The 16,565-nt window shown below is 41.0% G+C and overlaps 1 long non-coding RNA gene across 1 annotated transcript in view; it reads left to right on the forward strand.

The window, feature by feature from the left end:
- LOC122659859 overlaps nt 1-9,883 on the forward strand; it is a 12,328-nt gene extending 2,445 nt beyond the window's left edge. Inside the window, exon 3 of the long non-coding RNA XR_006332566.1 lies at nt 9,872-9,883. This is a non-coding gene — a long non-coding RNA (uncharacterized LOC122659859). The remainder of the gene's footprint in view (nt 1-9,871) is intronic.
- The last annotated feature ends 6,682 nt before the right edge of the window (nt 9,884-16,565 follow it).

The raw sequence follows: 16,565 nt of genomic DNA on the forward strand, positions 1-16,565 counted from the left end.
AACTCAAACCAATATTAAAATACAATAATATCGTAGTACGAAAGACAAAGGAATATTACATTCCAAGACAAGTCGAGTTTGCAAAGCGTAAATGAAATGATTATAAGATGTTCATTGGCTAATGATAATAAGTAACATAGTTACAAAATTCCTATGACCATCAAGTAGCTACCAAAAAGGTAAAACATAAAAGTTTATACAAAGCACAATGCTCTAAAATAATAATAAACGGGAACGATCCCAAGTAACGCAAGACAACCCGTAGGCACAATCATCATGGGCAACCATCGCCATGATCCTCGGTCACGGTCTCTGGCTCCACAAGTAATCATCTCGCATCCAAATCTAAAAAGAATGTGTACACGGGGTTAGCTCCACCGAGCTAGTGAGAGAGAAAAGGGGATGCACAATCACACAATCACAAATAGTCTATGGTGCATGCTATTATTAATTCATTTACCACCTAACACACAATGTTAAGTCAATGGGTATATGCTACGCAATAACTCGGGAAGACATTGTGGATCCTTCCATTCTCACCACAATGCAACCTCAATTATTACTATGGAGCCCGCGCCGGTCGTAGTCATCACCACCCGCAGGCAGACCCGATAACCATTACTACCCCTGGCCTGGCCTCTCTAACTCTCCACAGGCGGTGCTCGGCTACCCAACACCTAAACCCCTGTTGGTAAGGGTCGTAGCATAGGAACCGAGCCTAACCACAGATATACTACATGAATCCTATCGTGTTGAGAGGTACATCCGGGTGTGTCAACGTCCCATTCCATCTAACACCCGGGTACCAGCACAACACGGCGCATACAGGCAAGAATGAGATGCAATATATAATTCCACGTAATACGAGGGTTCCGGTGCCAGTACTTCCTGGCACCGTAACCCAACACAAATCCATATCATCCAAATCATCATCATCGAATAAGAATAAATGCAAATATGCAATCATGCTTGAATGATAATATCACAATATAATTCATAAATGCATGAATAAGCAATAGTAAACAAGCTCAAACAGTCACCCAAACCCACTCACCAATTACTTCAAATGGAATTTGTATAAGCGCAACGATTCGCTCAAAATCACTCCATTGCACATATGTTGGCGCCTATGGAAGTGAATAAGAGTGTGAGAGAGTGTAGGGGAGGCCTCATAGAGAAACCCCACAGTTTACATAAGTTATAAGCCTTAAAAGCGCATCGGAGGCAACGTCGGACTCGAGCTTGCCTCCGACCTTGCCTCCGACCTTCCTGTAGGCTTAGGCCACATCGGAGGCAAACATCGGACTCACGCAGTCTTGCCTCCGACCTTCCCTGCAGGCTCAGGACACATCGGAGGCAAACATCGGACTCACGCAGTCTTGCCTCCGATGCAACCCAAGTGTGATTTCAACGTCTTTAAAAGCCCAGGGTTGTCCCATTTGGTTCTCTAAGCCTCAAGGGACAAGGGAGGGGTGTCTTGGAGTCTATTTGGATCTTAGAAACACCCAACATTCAAAGATTTAAGGGGGTTTAAAGGATCAAAAGCTCAAAAATCCAGATTTGGGGTTTTCTTTGGTGGTTGAAGCTTAAGAATCAAATAGATTCAGCAAGAGGTCAAAATAGAGGTCTTTATAGGATTGTAATGAAAATAGGAAAGCATCCTACAAGGGGAAACTACACATGACTCGAGCTAACCCTTTGGGTTTCAAAAAGACATCCCCATCTTGGGGCTGCAACCAAAGAACCACCCAAGCTCAAACGAGCAAGGGGGAAAGAGAGAAAAAGGGGGGAAAAGGGGCACTTGGTTTACCTGGTCTGAGATACACAAGATGTGCCCTCTTTAAAGCTCCAAACCCAGCAGCCATTTCCTTCTTCTTCTTCTCCTCCTTGCTGCCTCCTCTCTTCAAAGCTCTCCTCCTTTTCACGATTAGGTTAGGAAAGAAAAGAAAAAGAAAGACTAAGGAATAGTCTTACCCCTCTCTCTCATATAGAAAATCACTTTTAATGGCCTGTTTGGATAAGGCCTCATAAGTGTAACCTAGGGTCTATTTGGGTAGGGTCAAACATGGCGGGACACCCATAGCACCTTAGCCATAGGGTCTCACCCACAAGAGTCCTTGTCGCAGCATTGGATGCGGGGTCGGAGGCAGCCAGTAACCTTGCATCCGATGCGAGTAGGAAGGTGGTTCCCACCATAAGAGGTCGGGCCTTTGGACCACACTTCGAGGGCTTTGAGAGGGCAGTAAGCACACAATAAAATTTGGTCAACTACTTACCCCGACACGTCAAGGGGCAACCTCCATGGTCCCGACTAGTTTCCACAGGCAACCTCGTACTATGGTCAATATAGCTGGGTTTGACCACCAGTGAGAATAACTCACCGGCATACGTGGTAGTGATAACTACACGTCATGGGGAAGAATTAATAATTAATTATACTCCCGGGGTGCGGGTATAACATTCTCCCCACCTTACAAGAAATTTCATCCCCGAAATTTGAGGCAGCTAGGGTCTCAAGTGATAAGGGTTGTTGGATAACAACATCCCAAGTCACCCACATCTTAAACTAAGTCAAAGGTCGGGTCAAGATGAGGCAGTGCCTACATGTCACAGCAAGTCAGGTTCCACAACTCTCTTTTTCATACAGGGTCACATTACCACAGGGGTGTGGTTCACAATAACCCTAGGAAAACAGGGTTCCAACTACTAAGTTAAGTCTCAAGGAACAAAGGTTCCCTAGATCTTCCGGATCGGGTGATACCACTCTAGCCTTCGATTACACTGGTCATTCTTGGGTTACGAGGATTTAACTTGTCCATGACCCAACATAGGGTTTACATTCGAAGGCTTTCACATCCGGTTGTCTCATTACCTAACCCAACTTTAGAATGATTTGGAATATTGATGGAATCTCCTATTGTTCACTCCCCGACGGAGGAACGCATTTGGTGATCCATTACCCCATTCATATCTCTGCGTTGGAGAAGGTCTTGTTACATCCTTCAGTTTCAACTTTCACAACCTTTAAACCTACTACACAGTTATCCCACAAGGAAGAGTCCACATCAGTCCTCTTTCGAGAACCAATAACCCTTTAATAGTTTTGGTCCAAGTCAACTCTTCAAGCAGGTCTCAATAAATTAACCTACTCGGTCATTAAATTCATTATTCATTACCCTAAGGTTTGGTCAACCAAGGTCGGGGCTCCAACTAGTTTCACAAGAAGGTCGAGGTAAGTCATACTTATAGTACCAGAGAATCACTCTAGTCACACAAGTCCAAGGTTCTAAGGGATAACTATATATATATATCACACCAATATGTAAGCATAGATTCAATAATTACATTCAAATTCCTATGGACATATCTGTCATCTAGGTCAATCCACCAGAACAAGAAGTTCTCAGGTACGGTTCGCTAAGTCCTTTCTTTGGAGAGTCGAATCACGGTGTAGGACTTTCTCTATGAGTCTAAACAAGGTTTGGATGGACCAAGTAAAGTCCAAATAGAGTCATCACTAGCTTGAGGTGTTATGAGTGACTTCCAAATACACGTGACCTTCATGGCTTACTCAAATAAATAGCCCAAACCAGCCTATTACTTTCCTTTCCTAGTACCTACCCACAGGTTTAGATTCTACGCACCCCCTTAAGGGTCTCTACCCGCATAGATTTAGGTTTCCCTATCCATAAGGTTTGAGTCCTTACATTCATAGGGTCTAAGGATCTTCATCCTCAAGGGTAACTCTTCTCCTTTTAGGTAAGAGAGGAGTCACAGCGGTTACCAATGCCTGCTAGTTCTTATTAGCTGGCCCAGTCGGGTACAAGTCCTAACCTCTTTCAATTTTTAGGTATTAACTAGACTCATGTGGTCCCCACAAATGGGTCACACAACAGGGGTGTCCGATCTAGGGTATAGGCACAAGATCATCACATATAGGTGTGGTCAAAAGGTCTCCAAAATAGGCTCAAAATCTTAAAAGAAAATCGGGTGGACTCACGAGCGACGTCAGCACTCCGGGTGCATTCGTGGCTCCTCCGTGAAAATAGGTAGAGCGGACTAACGGGCGGATGTGGAATGCAAATCCGTTCGTTCGTCCGGTCTCAGAAGTCTCAAAGGCCGAGAGAGTTGAAGTCAAACGGATCTACGGATGGACGCATGAGTGTGGATCCGTTCGTTGATCCGCACAGTTTTAAAATGATAATTTCAAGTTTTGTGCAGAGCGGATTCACGACAAGTGGATCCGTTCGTTCGTCTGTTCGTAGAATTTTAACAAAACAGAGCCACGAGTTTTAAAACTCATTTTTTTTTTTGGCTCCAAAGAAAAGGACATAACCGCAGGGAGAAAAAGCTCTACAGGGACTTCCGTTTAAGCTCCCCTTAGGTGGTTTTCTTGTAATCTTAAGCCTCAAGGTTCAACTCTTACTTGTTCATGATATGACTTTCTTCTCATTCCTACTTTCTCTTTCTTGGATTTGGGATGAATCATCTCAAGTTGTGATCATGTCTTGATTTTGCTTGTAATCCCATGGCCATGTACACCAAATTCATACCAAATCGATTGGCCGAAACTAGGGTTTTTAGGTGTAAATCAAGTCCTATTTGATCGATGACACTAAGTTATTGGATCTTTGTTTGATTATTGCATCTTTTATAAATTTTCAAGTCTTTGCAAGCATTTTAGAGACTCTTGCTATGTTTGTCAAGTCTAGTTGAATTTTACTAGGATTATGTTCAGGTTTTGATTGTGGTAAAGTTATCAAATCACAATATTTTGGAAAAACTCTCCAAGTTCAAATCTAATTCTTTACATGCCATAAAATCTCATAGAAAACTATCACATTGTCTTATCTTCAAACATATTTTCTTGTATACATGATTGTTGATAAAATACTTAGAATCTTTCCTCTTCTCTTTTGCCATATTTGATTCAGTCTTACTAGATAGGGCTTAGCTTACATTCTCCGAGTTGTCACAAATCATATTTACTTGTTTCCCAAGATTCAAACTTTCAACCACAAAATCTGAAAATTTTCTTTGAAGTTTAAGGCATGCTCCATGATTGAATAAACCCATTTCTTGCTTGAACCCACTATTTTGTATAAAATATTACTTTTTAGGCATATTATGACCATGAATCTTCATTATTTATCATGTCATTCACATAATGGCCATGCCTTTCCTTTTTCTCCAACTTCTTAGATCACAATTTGATAAAAAAATCAGAATTTTTTAGCCTAAGAATCCTGCTGTAACTTAATTGCCTTGAAAAAAGAATCAAAGGCTAGGTTTTAAACCCCATAACCTTACATTGATCATCTACTTAGGCCTTAACATTCAAGGTATTACTTTGCTATCTACTTGGCTTTTGGCTGCAGGTTAAAACAATCAATGGCTCCAAGAACACGACGTACATGCGTAGAACAAATTGCACCAACTGTCCTAGATCCACTATGGTTCCAAAAGATAGAGGACCAAGAGCTTTATCGAGACTACTTCCGCTTCAGAAATATAATGGAAGGGCGGGATGTAGTGTTGGATGATCTCAAGCTTACAAGGTGGGGCAGAGATTTGAGGCATTGAGGTGGACCAACATTCTCAACCTTCCTGAACCATACTACTTGAAACTCATTCGCCATTTCTATACAAATCTGGACACCGAGAACCCGGGCATACAAAATTATCAGGTTGTCTCATATGTCAAGGGGGTTCCTATAGCCTTCACTGCAGCACAGTTGATCGGCGTTATCAACATGTCCATTGGAGGAGCAAAGACCTATTGTTCACCTAGAAGGAATCCCTATACCTTCATCAGGTGGGAGGTATTGACATTCTGACGATCATAAGGCGGTTGAACCTATGAGTGGTGGATGGCTTCGATGAGGTCACGAAGCAACTCTTCGACCAAACTCGGCGCCTAGAGGGTATCGAGAGAGGGGTAGATGACATCAACACCTTTCTTGGTCGCGATGGTGGCGGTGGTGCAAATGACTATCCCAACTTTCTCTCAACAAATTGAAGTTATCTCGGATCAGTTCTTCTAGTTCTTGTCTTAGGATGAACAACTGGGAACTTTTAGAAATGGTAGACTTGTATATTTAATCTGAGATGAACATAATCAAATGTTTGAGTTGGAACAAATGGGGTCTTGCATTCTGAGTTGGGAAAGGCACAGTTATGGCCAAACAGAGAATCTGGAACAATTATGGTGTTTAGATTGGTATCTCTTGATTGAGCAGGATGGAGTCATATGTTTTTATTGGAATAGATGAAATCATGAATGTTGAAATAGGAAGGATATGATTGCCTCCCAAGAAAATTTGGAACAATTTGATATTTGTAATTAATCTTATATGTATCTCTATGTATTTACTTAATTCTTTCTTGTTTAATTTATTGTTGATAATTGTGGGTGATTATAATTGATTCATTATTATTTATGAATTTTAACATATAGTTGCCCATCTATGACCTACTTAAGACTCAACCAAGCAATTACATAGTTGTAGCTTAACAGCCTATGGTTCAATTCCTAAGTTTCATGTTGCCTATTATCTTCTAAGTTATTGTTTCACCACAATCAGTCTTCTCCTATGTCTGCACACAATCATTTATGTTCTTGAAGATTTTTAATTTAGAACCTAATTGTGGAGAGTAAATCAAGAGTCCGCAAGACTGTGGTTGGTGCAGAGCATCATTGGCTCTGATACCATGTTGTCACACCCCTATCCCGACAAGGGATAGAATACAATATCAGGGTATGATTGGGGTGACACGCGTCATCCCACCTCACCGCCAGGATCTCGATGCAGTGGCCAACTCACAGTCATAAACCAATATTAAAATACAATACTATCAGAGTACGAAAGACAAAGGAATATTACATTCCAAGACAGGTCAGAGTTTGCGAAAGCGTAAATGAAATGATTATAAGATGTTCATTGGCTAATGATAATAAGTAACATAGTTACAAAATTCCTATGACCATCAAGTAGCTACCAAAAAGGTAAAACATAAAAGTTTATACAAAAGCACAATGCTCTAAAATAATAATAAAAGCGGAACGATCCCAGAATAGCAGTACAACCCGTAGGCACAATCATCATGGGCAACCATCGCCATGATCCTCGATCCTGTCTCGGCTCCACAGTAATCATCGCATCCAAATCTAAAAAGAATGTGTACCGGGGTTAGCTCCACCGAGCTAGTGAGAGAGAAAAGGGGATGCACAATCACACAATCACAAATAGTCTATGGTGCATGCTATTATTAATTCATTTACCACCTAACACACAATGTTAAGTCAATGGGTATATGCTCTACGCAATAACTCGGGAAGACATTGTGGATCCTTCCATTCTCACCACAATGCAACCTCAATTATTACTATGGAGCCGCGCCGGTCGTAGTCATCACCACCCGGAGCGAGACCCGATAACCATTACTACCCTGGCCTGGCCTCTCTAACTCTCCACAGGCAGCAGGTGCTCTGGCTACCCAACACCTAAACCCCTGTTGGTAAGGGTCGTAGCATAGGGAACTGAGCCTAACCACAAATATACTACATGAATCCTATCGTGTTGAGAGGTACATCCGGGTGTGTCAACGTCCCATTCCATCTAACACCGGTACCAACAACACGGCGCATACGAGCAAGAATGAGATGCAATATACAATTCCACGTATCACGGGGTTCCGGTGCCGATACTTCCCAGACCGGAACCCAACACAAATCCATATCATCCAAATCATCATCATCGAATAAAAATAAATGCAAATATGCAATCATGCTTGAATGATAATATCACAATATAATTCATAAATGCATGAATAAGCAATAGTAAACAAGCTCAAACAGTCACCCAAACCCACTCACCAATTACTTCAAATGAAATTTGTATAAGCGCAACGATTCCCGCTCAAAATCACTGCATTGCACATATGTTGGTGCCTATGGAAGTGAATAAGAGTGTGAGAGAGTGTAGGGGAGGCCTCATAGAGAAACCCCACAGTTTACATAAGTTATAAGCCTTAAAAATTGCATCGGAGGCAACGTCGGACTCAGCAGGCTTGCCTCCGACCTTGCCTCCGACCTTCCTGCAGGCTTAGGCCACATCGGAGGCAAACATCAGACTCACGCAGTCTTGCCTCCGACCTTGCCTCCGACCTTCCTGGCTCGGGACACATCGGAGGCAAACATCGGACTCACGCGAGTCTTGCCTCCGACCTTCCCTGCAGCTCGGGACACATCGGAGGCAAACATCGGACTCACGCATCTTGCCTCCGATGCAACCCAAGTGTGATTTCAAGGTCTTTAAAAGCCCAGGGTTGTCCCATTTGGTTCTCTAAGCCTCAAGGGACAAGGGAGGGGTGTCTTGGAGTCTATTTGGGTCTTAGAAACACCCAACATTCAAAGATTTAAGGGGGTTTAAAGGATCAAAAGCTCAAAAATCCAGATTTGGGGTTTTCTTTGGTGGTTGAAGCTTTAGAATCAAATAGATTCAGCAAGAGGTCAAAATAGAGGTCTTTATAGGAATATAATGAAAATAGGAAAGCATCCTACAAGGGGAAACTACACATGACTCGAGCTAACCCTTTGGGTTTCAAAAAGAAATCCCCATCTTGGGGCTGCAACCAAAGAACCACCCAAGCTCAAACGAGCAAAGGGGAAAGAGAGAAAAAGGGGGGAAAAGGGGCACTTGGCTTACCTGGTCTGAGATACACAAGATGTGCCCTCTTTAAAGCTCCAAACCCAAGCCATTTCCTTCTTCTTCTTCCCTTCCTTCTCCTTCTTCTCCTCCTTGCCGCCTCCTCTCTTCAAAGCTCTCCTCCTTTTCACGATTAGGTTAGGAAAGAAAAGAAAAAGAAAGACTAAGGAATAGTCTTACCCCTCTCTCTCATATAGAAAATCACTTTTAATGGCCTGTTTGGATAAGGCCTCATAAGTGTAACCTAGGGTCTATTTGGGTAGGGTCAAACATGGCAGGACACCCATAGCACCTTAGCCATAGGGTCTCACCCACAAGAGTCCTTGTCAGCAGCATTGGATGCAGGGTCGGAGGCAGCCAGTAACCTTGCATCCGATGCGAGTAGGAAGGTGGTTCCCACCATAAGAGGTCAGGGCCTTTGGACCACACTTCGAGGGCTTTGAGAGGGCAGTAAGCACACAATAAAATTTGGTCAACTACTTACCCCTGACACGTCAAGGGGCAACCTCCATGGTCCCGACTAGTTTCCACAGGCAACCTCGTACTATGGTCAGTATAGCTGGGTTTGACCACCAGTGAGAACAACTCACCGGCATACGTGGTAGTGATAACTACACGTCACAGGGAAGAATTAATAATTAATTATACTCCCGGGGTGCGGGTATAACATACAATATTTCCATAGGTGATTTAAGGCCAAGAATAGTGGACGGTGATGTAGATCCAAGCCTCCTTGGGTTGAAGAAACCACCTAAGCATAGGGTCATAGTAGGAGCCGTAGTATAGTCTTATACTTAGTTTATTTCAGTTCTATACTTAGTTTTATTTTTAAGTTTTTGTTTATTTCAGTTCTATATTTAGTTTAAGTTTTTGTTTATTTCAGTTCTATTCTTAGTTTTATGTTTAAGTTTTTAATTGAACCGATTCAAATTGGTTGCATCCAATTGGTTCAATTTAAGTTGGTCTAGTTTAAGTGATTTCTTCTATTTTAAGTTTTTAAGGGTAGATAGGTCTTTTTACCTTTTAAATTTTAAGTTGTTTTATTTGGGTTCCCCCCCTCCACGATTTTAAGTGAGGCAAGACTTTGATTTGTAATAGGATTGGGCCATTGGCCTCTTATTATTAAATAGAAAACGTGGGAGGCTCCCCCACAATATTTAGAGTTTAAAAATTTCGTTTGTTGCTGCCTTTGCTGCTACTGCCATAGCTCCCCTTGTGTGAGTGCTGCCTTGTGGATCTCAAGGTGAAGGACTTGTGGACTCCGGTGACTCCTTGCATTTGTTTATGATCCGGAGGTTCTTCTTTTCTGCTATCAAGCTACATCAAGCTGTTGCTACCTTTGAAGGAGATCAAACCAGTGAGTTATTTTTAATTCCCTGTAAGTTTCCTTCTTCTCCATCCAACCTAATCCTGATCGATCCCCCTAAAACCCTAATTGTTTTAAACCCTAGTTATCCTGTCCAGCCCCTTCCCACCATCAGATCTATTCCAACTTTACACCATAGTTCCAGCAGGCCATCTCCTTCACTCGATCCCTAGTTTGCCCCCATTCCAACAGCTAAGCCCTAATCCCCCTCCTCCATCAAAACTCAAACACCTGGCCATCCAAATCCACCCAAACTTTAACCGAACATCCTCCTCCCTGTCCCTAAAATTTGACCAAAAGTCCTACTCCAATCTCCAATTACAAACCCTAAATTCAAGTGTTTTCCTAAAACCCAAAACCCGAAATCCTAACCCTAAAATTCTGAATTTTAATTTTTAAATTAAAACTTCAGCAAACCTATACCATTAGTTTCTCCTAGACTTGCCTCTTAAAACCATATAAGATTTGACTCCATTCTCATAAACCTAACCCTAGATTTGACCTAAAATACCCCATTTTGTCCCAATCGGCCAACACCTTTGTGAGGGTCTGATCTACCTGGCTCCTAGTAGGTCTTCTACCTATCTAGGACTACATTAGAAGGCATATGGTTAATCAAGGTGGCAGCAAGAAGAGCATTAGAACAAAAAGTCTTAGGGACACACATGCCAAACAACAGGCTTCTTATAGTTTCTATAGATGGTGATTTTTCATTCAGCCACCCCATTCTATTGGAGGTTTCAACACATGAAAGCTGATTAACAAAATACCATTATTAGTAAGAAAAGGTTTGGAGACCTCCATACTTGTTGGCTTACGTGCTGTTTTATAGAATCAAACAAAGAAGTCATAATCCTACTAAAAACAAAAGTTAACTCAAACTCAAACACTGAAGTGGATTTTGAATCAGATTCCACAACCCAACTCCTACGGGTTACGACTCTATCAAAGGAATAAAATCACAAATAAAACAACTTCTAATATATCTAGCATGTAACTGTATCAGGTTGGTTCTTCCTGATTTACTAAACAGCCCTTATTTGTTAAGGTTATTTCTGTTATAATCCTAAGGCCATAATAATTACCAGATTACTCCTTTTCCTCAATTTTGATTACGGTTCAGTCCTAACTTATATGTGTTTTACCAAAATGGGTCCTGAGCCTACCTGAAAATTATGAAATTTGTCATTGTACTCTTAACTTGAGTTATTTAACATTCTTGTCGGCTCATAACAATCCAAAAGCAAGGTTTTGGGACTACCCGGGGTTGCATTATTATTGGACTCCTTAATCACATGGAATGATGTGCCAAATACAGCAATATCATCGACAAGAAACAACGACTCCATCCCATTAAAGTTCGACATCTTCATGTAATCATTCCAACCAAGACTAGTGTTGCCCCCACTCTCTTTTATTCGCCGCAAAAAGCACCCATACGAGTCACTATGCATGTGGTCAGGTTTCTGGTTTAATACCAACATTTGGAACAAACACCAATAGCTCTGGTTGGGAACAACAGACTTCTCGGTTTCCTTGCTCTCCAGACACGTTGAGATACTAAACCCCAAATAGAGGTCTTGTAAACACTAATGTAAAGATTACATTCCCCAGCAGGGAAAACATGACTTATTATCTTCTGACTTTTGATCATCTCCTTACAAAGACTGAATTATGAACCTTCCAAATGAACTTCCCAATATATCCGAACCTAGACCGATTCTTGGCCGCCCCCTTTGTGGGACCTAGCAGGTTCTTCTGCAATCGGTATCGTCCTAATTGGATCGAAGAGGAACCACCAGCATCACCACTACCAGAACCTGATCTGCCTGCATAACTCATTCTTTCCTCACTAATCTGGAGAATCGCCACCAACCAATCGAAAGATAGAGAGAGAGAGAGAGAGAGAGACCGGCACTTGCAGAGTTACACGCACTAGTGATGAGCAAGAAGAAGAAGCATCATGATCAATTTCCTGGATCTTTAATCATTTTAGGCACTAAATCCTATTTTATGTAAAATTACATCATGTACCCCTATGTCAAAAGTTAAAACCAAAATTTAGATTACTTGAAAATCAGAATAAATATGATATAGTAAACCAGTCTATCTTTTCCTATACCAAAAGAACTGTAATGCACTACCATTGTAAAGCCTGTATAATCGAAGTCCACAATGTTTAATCTATATTGGGGAAACATCTGTTCTACCACCACCACCGCCATTAGTCTCAAAGTGGATATTGATTACTGAGGTGAATTTTCTAATCCTACTTATTATCCAATTCTATAAGTTAGCTTTCAATTTCATGTGCATAGATGGTAATTCAATTTAGCTTCACAACATGAAATGTTACCCAATACAAGGGAGTATTGAATAGGTTCAGCAACACAGACAACAGAAGTAATAGTACAATTAACCCAAAGAATGCAGGTAAACAATCCTTATATATAATCTTTGATGAATCTACAGATGCCTATTGACTACGACTGAGGAAGTTGTGTCTAAATCATATCTGTTGAGGGGACTCAAGGTCTGGAGAGCTGTTAGAAAGCTCCACAACTGCTTTACGGTTTGAATGGCACTGCATAACTTTAGCCAAAAACTGCAATCAAGAATGTTGCAAACTACAATATTATTGAATATGGAACAACCCCATGAACAAAAATGAATCCCAAAGTCCCTTTGGCTCTCTTCATACCCTGCTTTTGGGTCCACTTTACAATTTCGGCAAGAACCTAACCACATTAAAGATGGTGAACAGGAATTAAAACAGGAAAAATGGTTGGGGAGGAAATCAATTTCAAAATATAAAAATAAAAAGTGACCCTCTCCCAATAAAATTTATAAATACCAACCGAAGAAATATCTTCATCAAAAAAAAAAAAAAACTGATAATAAAACGCATTATTGAGCTAAAACCACTAGTAGCAAGTGGCATTATTGATAAACAGAACAAGCAATTCATACACAGAATTAGTACTTTCCAAACAGGAGGCAAACAAATTCTAAGTGCTAGACTTTTAAGTTGTAACGCAATCATATTTGAACAAACCAGTTTTCAAATCATCATTTTGCAGCAATGTGTGCATATGGACCCAAAATTTAATCTTGGACAGTTTATTAGATACCTCAAACATATACAAGTGAGAAGAGACTTGCAGTTCAAGGTCAAGGTTCATAGGCTCCTGCATACTAACTAGTATCATGGTTTGCCCACAGATTTCGCATTTTCTGCTGAGCCCAAAGAATCAAAATCCTGGGCCTTTATACTCAGCAACCGTTCAATTTATCCAATACGTAAACTTTAATAAAGCCCATATATTCATAAGTAGACGAAGATCAAATCATGTAGATAAATTACAAGCAGAAACCTCACTATAAAATCCACCCCAATAGGTCCGGAACTGCCACAATGTGGAATTGAAGAACTGTAAACAAGCTAACTCACTCGGTAGATGAGAATACAAGCGTGTTGGAGAATCAGGATTAAACATTAAAGGCATTCTGTAATAACAGAGAGATGGCAGTTGGTCAGGATGGAATGGAGACTTACCTCCTTTTCTGTGGCGTCAATCTTCTTATCCATTGCCGACATGGTTGGTCCCGTGGCAATCTGTGAGACACACACAAAGAGGTTTTAGCAAGAGGCTGTATCCAGACTTGAAACCGTGACCACTTGGTCACAATGGAGCAACCTTATCATTGCACCAAGGCCACCCTCTGTTATTTTATATGAATATTCCTATGATATTTTGGGGAGATGTACTTACTGCTTGTTGTCTCATTAATCCCATGTCTTCTACTGTCCTTGGACATCAATCCCCTCTATCTGTTGTTTTTCCCAATTACCAGTCAACCTTGTTGGTCGAGAGGAAAAACTTCAAGCTTTAGAAAAGGAGAAATTTTTTTATTCTACCACCGAGCAAATAGGCTATAGGATTTCGTTGGGTTTACAAACAAGGGGGCTTTGATCTTCATTGTTTTCTTTACCTCCTAGAGTTTTTGGTCACATTTGTTTTGTTCATTAATTGTGCCCTAGAATTGATAAGTTGTTTCCTAGTGCCATTGTGTTATTTTTGCGTATTTTCGTACTAAAAAATGTTATTGATGGTATGATCCTGTTTTTGGGCAACAATATGTTCATGCTGATGTTACTTTCTTCTATTCCTGTGTAACTTTCACTTGTAGGTGATCCTCCTTGATTGAACTCTAAACCTCTTTAGTGTACTAGCATCGTCTTAAAGCACATGGTGAAGTTCCCACCTTACCGCCCTCTTCACTAGCAGAATCCTTATCTGGAGCTCCAACACCTCTTCCATTAGACATTGACTTACCTGTGGCCATTGGAAAAAGTACTTGTTTGGGTACCTTAAAATCTTTTTTTACTTATCCTATTGCTCAATTTGTCTATGTATCTCATTGTCTTATTTCACCATTTTCTTTTTCTTTGTCCTTGTCTAAGAATGCTATTCCCAAAACTTATCAAGAATCGCTCTCTTTCTGGGTGGAAGATGACAATGGATATTGAAATGGATGCTTTTCACAGTCGCCAAACATGGGAGTTGGTTGATTTGCCTTTAGGTGTAAGGAACTTGTGAAGTGTCATTAGGTGTAAGCCCTTTAGTATAACCCTGATTGCACTATTGAGCATCTCAAGGCTGGGCTAGTTGCCAAAGGTATACTTAGACCTATGGAGTTGATCATTTTGAGATATTTTCCCCTGTTGCTCAACTCCAACTTAAACAAATGTTTTTTTATGGTGATTTACATGAAGTTAAATGGAGCAACCTCCTGGATATGTTGCTCAGGAGGAGATTTGAAGAAAATGTGTAAGCTTCATAAGGCCATTTATGGTCTAAAGCAGTCACCAAGGCTGTGTTTGGAAGACATAAAAAGAAAGAAAACTGTACAAAATTTATATGATTCTCTTGGTTATTAGAAATTTCTTGGCATTTAGTATGTCTGGGCCCAGAGAAGATCCATGCTTTGAATTTTAAAATTCACCTCGGGAACGGTGATTTTTTTCTTTCGCTGCCATAAAAAAGGCTTGCCCTTGCCAAGAGAAATCTGGGTTTTCTTGAAAGAGAAGTGCTAGAGAGAGAGAGTGTGTGGGGGTGTGTGACGTGAGATTCGGCAGCTGTGTGAGGCGAGATCTGGGGGAAAGTTCCTGGATGAGGTCGAGATCTCTGGCGACAAGGCCCGCTTTAAGACTGCCATCATCTAGGGCCGTGACAGAAACCTGGTTGGATCTCCATTTTGGATTAGGACAAAGGACGGAGACCGGAAGAAGAGAGAAGGGAGATGGCAAGGGGAAGAGAGATGCAACGAGAGAGAGAGAGAGAGAGAGGCTCGACCACATTACCCTTCGATGCCCAAGTACCCCAAGGGTATCGCTCAATTTTGGACAACATCGAGGGCTCTAATGAACTGTCCCTCAAGGTCCACGACTCCAATTGAGCGAGGCTCTCAATATCCTTTCCCCCTTGGGTGGTGATGGTCACCTTTGACCTCTCTCTCTTTCTTAGTCGCACTGATTTATCGCTTTGACTTTCTTTTTTATTATTTTTTTTTCCTTTGCTCTGATGAATGGAACTTCCCTGAATCACCTGGAAGTCTCATCTATGAAGCTGAAGGCGAGTTCACTGAACCATGTCCCAGCCTTTGCAGCTCATCCTGCTCTAAATTGCATTATGGCTCTATACACAAATAACCCTCCATTATATGTTGTCTTTTTGTCTTAGAGAGTTTTTCCCCTTCACCCCTACTTCACAATTGTCAAATTGAAGGAAGTGGGTGCGATGGGATTGGTTTAAGTGAAGAGTTTTGGGGGAAGGGGATGAAGTGCAGATGGATTGAGTCCAACTATCAACGCGAACCCAGATCAATAATGACGGTGGAAAGGAATTGAAGAGGGTAATCAAGGCCGAGTTTTTTATTTTTTCTTTTCTTTTCCATCCTATAACCAAACAATCAGATTTTTTTCTTTCTTTTCATTTCATTTTGTTTCTATTCTTTTCTTTTCTTTTATAATTCTATTAGAGATTCTTTTTTTCTCCTCTTTTCTTTTCTATCCATTTAAAGACATCCAAACACAGCCCAAGAGCCTGGTTTGCCAAGTTCAACAAAGTTGTTACTGATTATAGGTTTACACAATGCTAGCTGACCATTCTGTTTATGTTTATCACTAGGATTGTAAGGTGAGAGTGTTAGTTGTGTATGTTGATGACGTTATCATCTCTAGTAATGATTAGCAGGTTTCGATCATATCAAAGATTATCTATAGGAGCACTTTCAAATAAGGATTTGGGAGCTCTCAGATATGTTCAGGGAATTAACTTATCTCAAAGGAAGTACATATTAGATCTTCTTACTGACTGGCATGTTAAACTTTAAGCCTTTTGATACGCTTATGAATCCTCATCTGAAACTTGAGGTCTGTGATGATAAGGATTTTGTGGACAAGCATCGGTACATAAGGTTGGTTGGTA

This window comes from Telopea speciosissima, chromosome 4 (genome assembly GCF_018873765.1).
Source record: "Telopea speciosissima isolate NSW1024214 ecotype Mountain lineage chromosome 4, Tspe_v1, whole genome shotgun sequence".
NCBI classification, from domain to species: domain Eukaryota; kingdom Viridiplantae; phylum Streptophyta; class Magnoliopsida; order Proteales; family Proteaceae; genus Telopea; species Telopea speciosissima.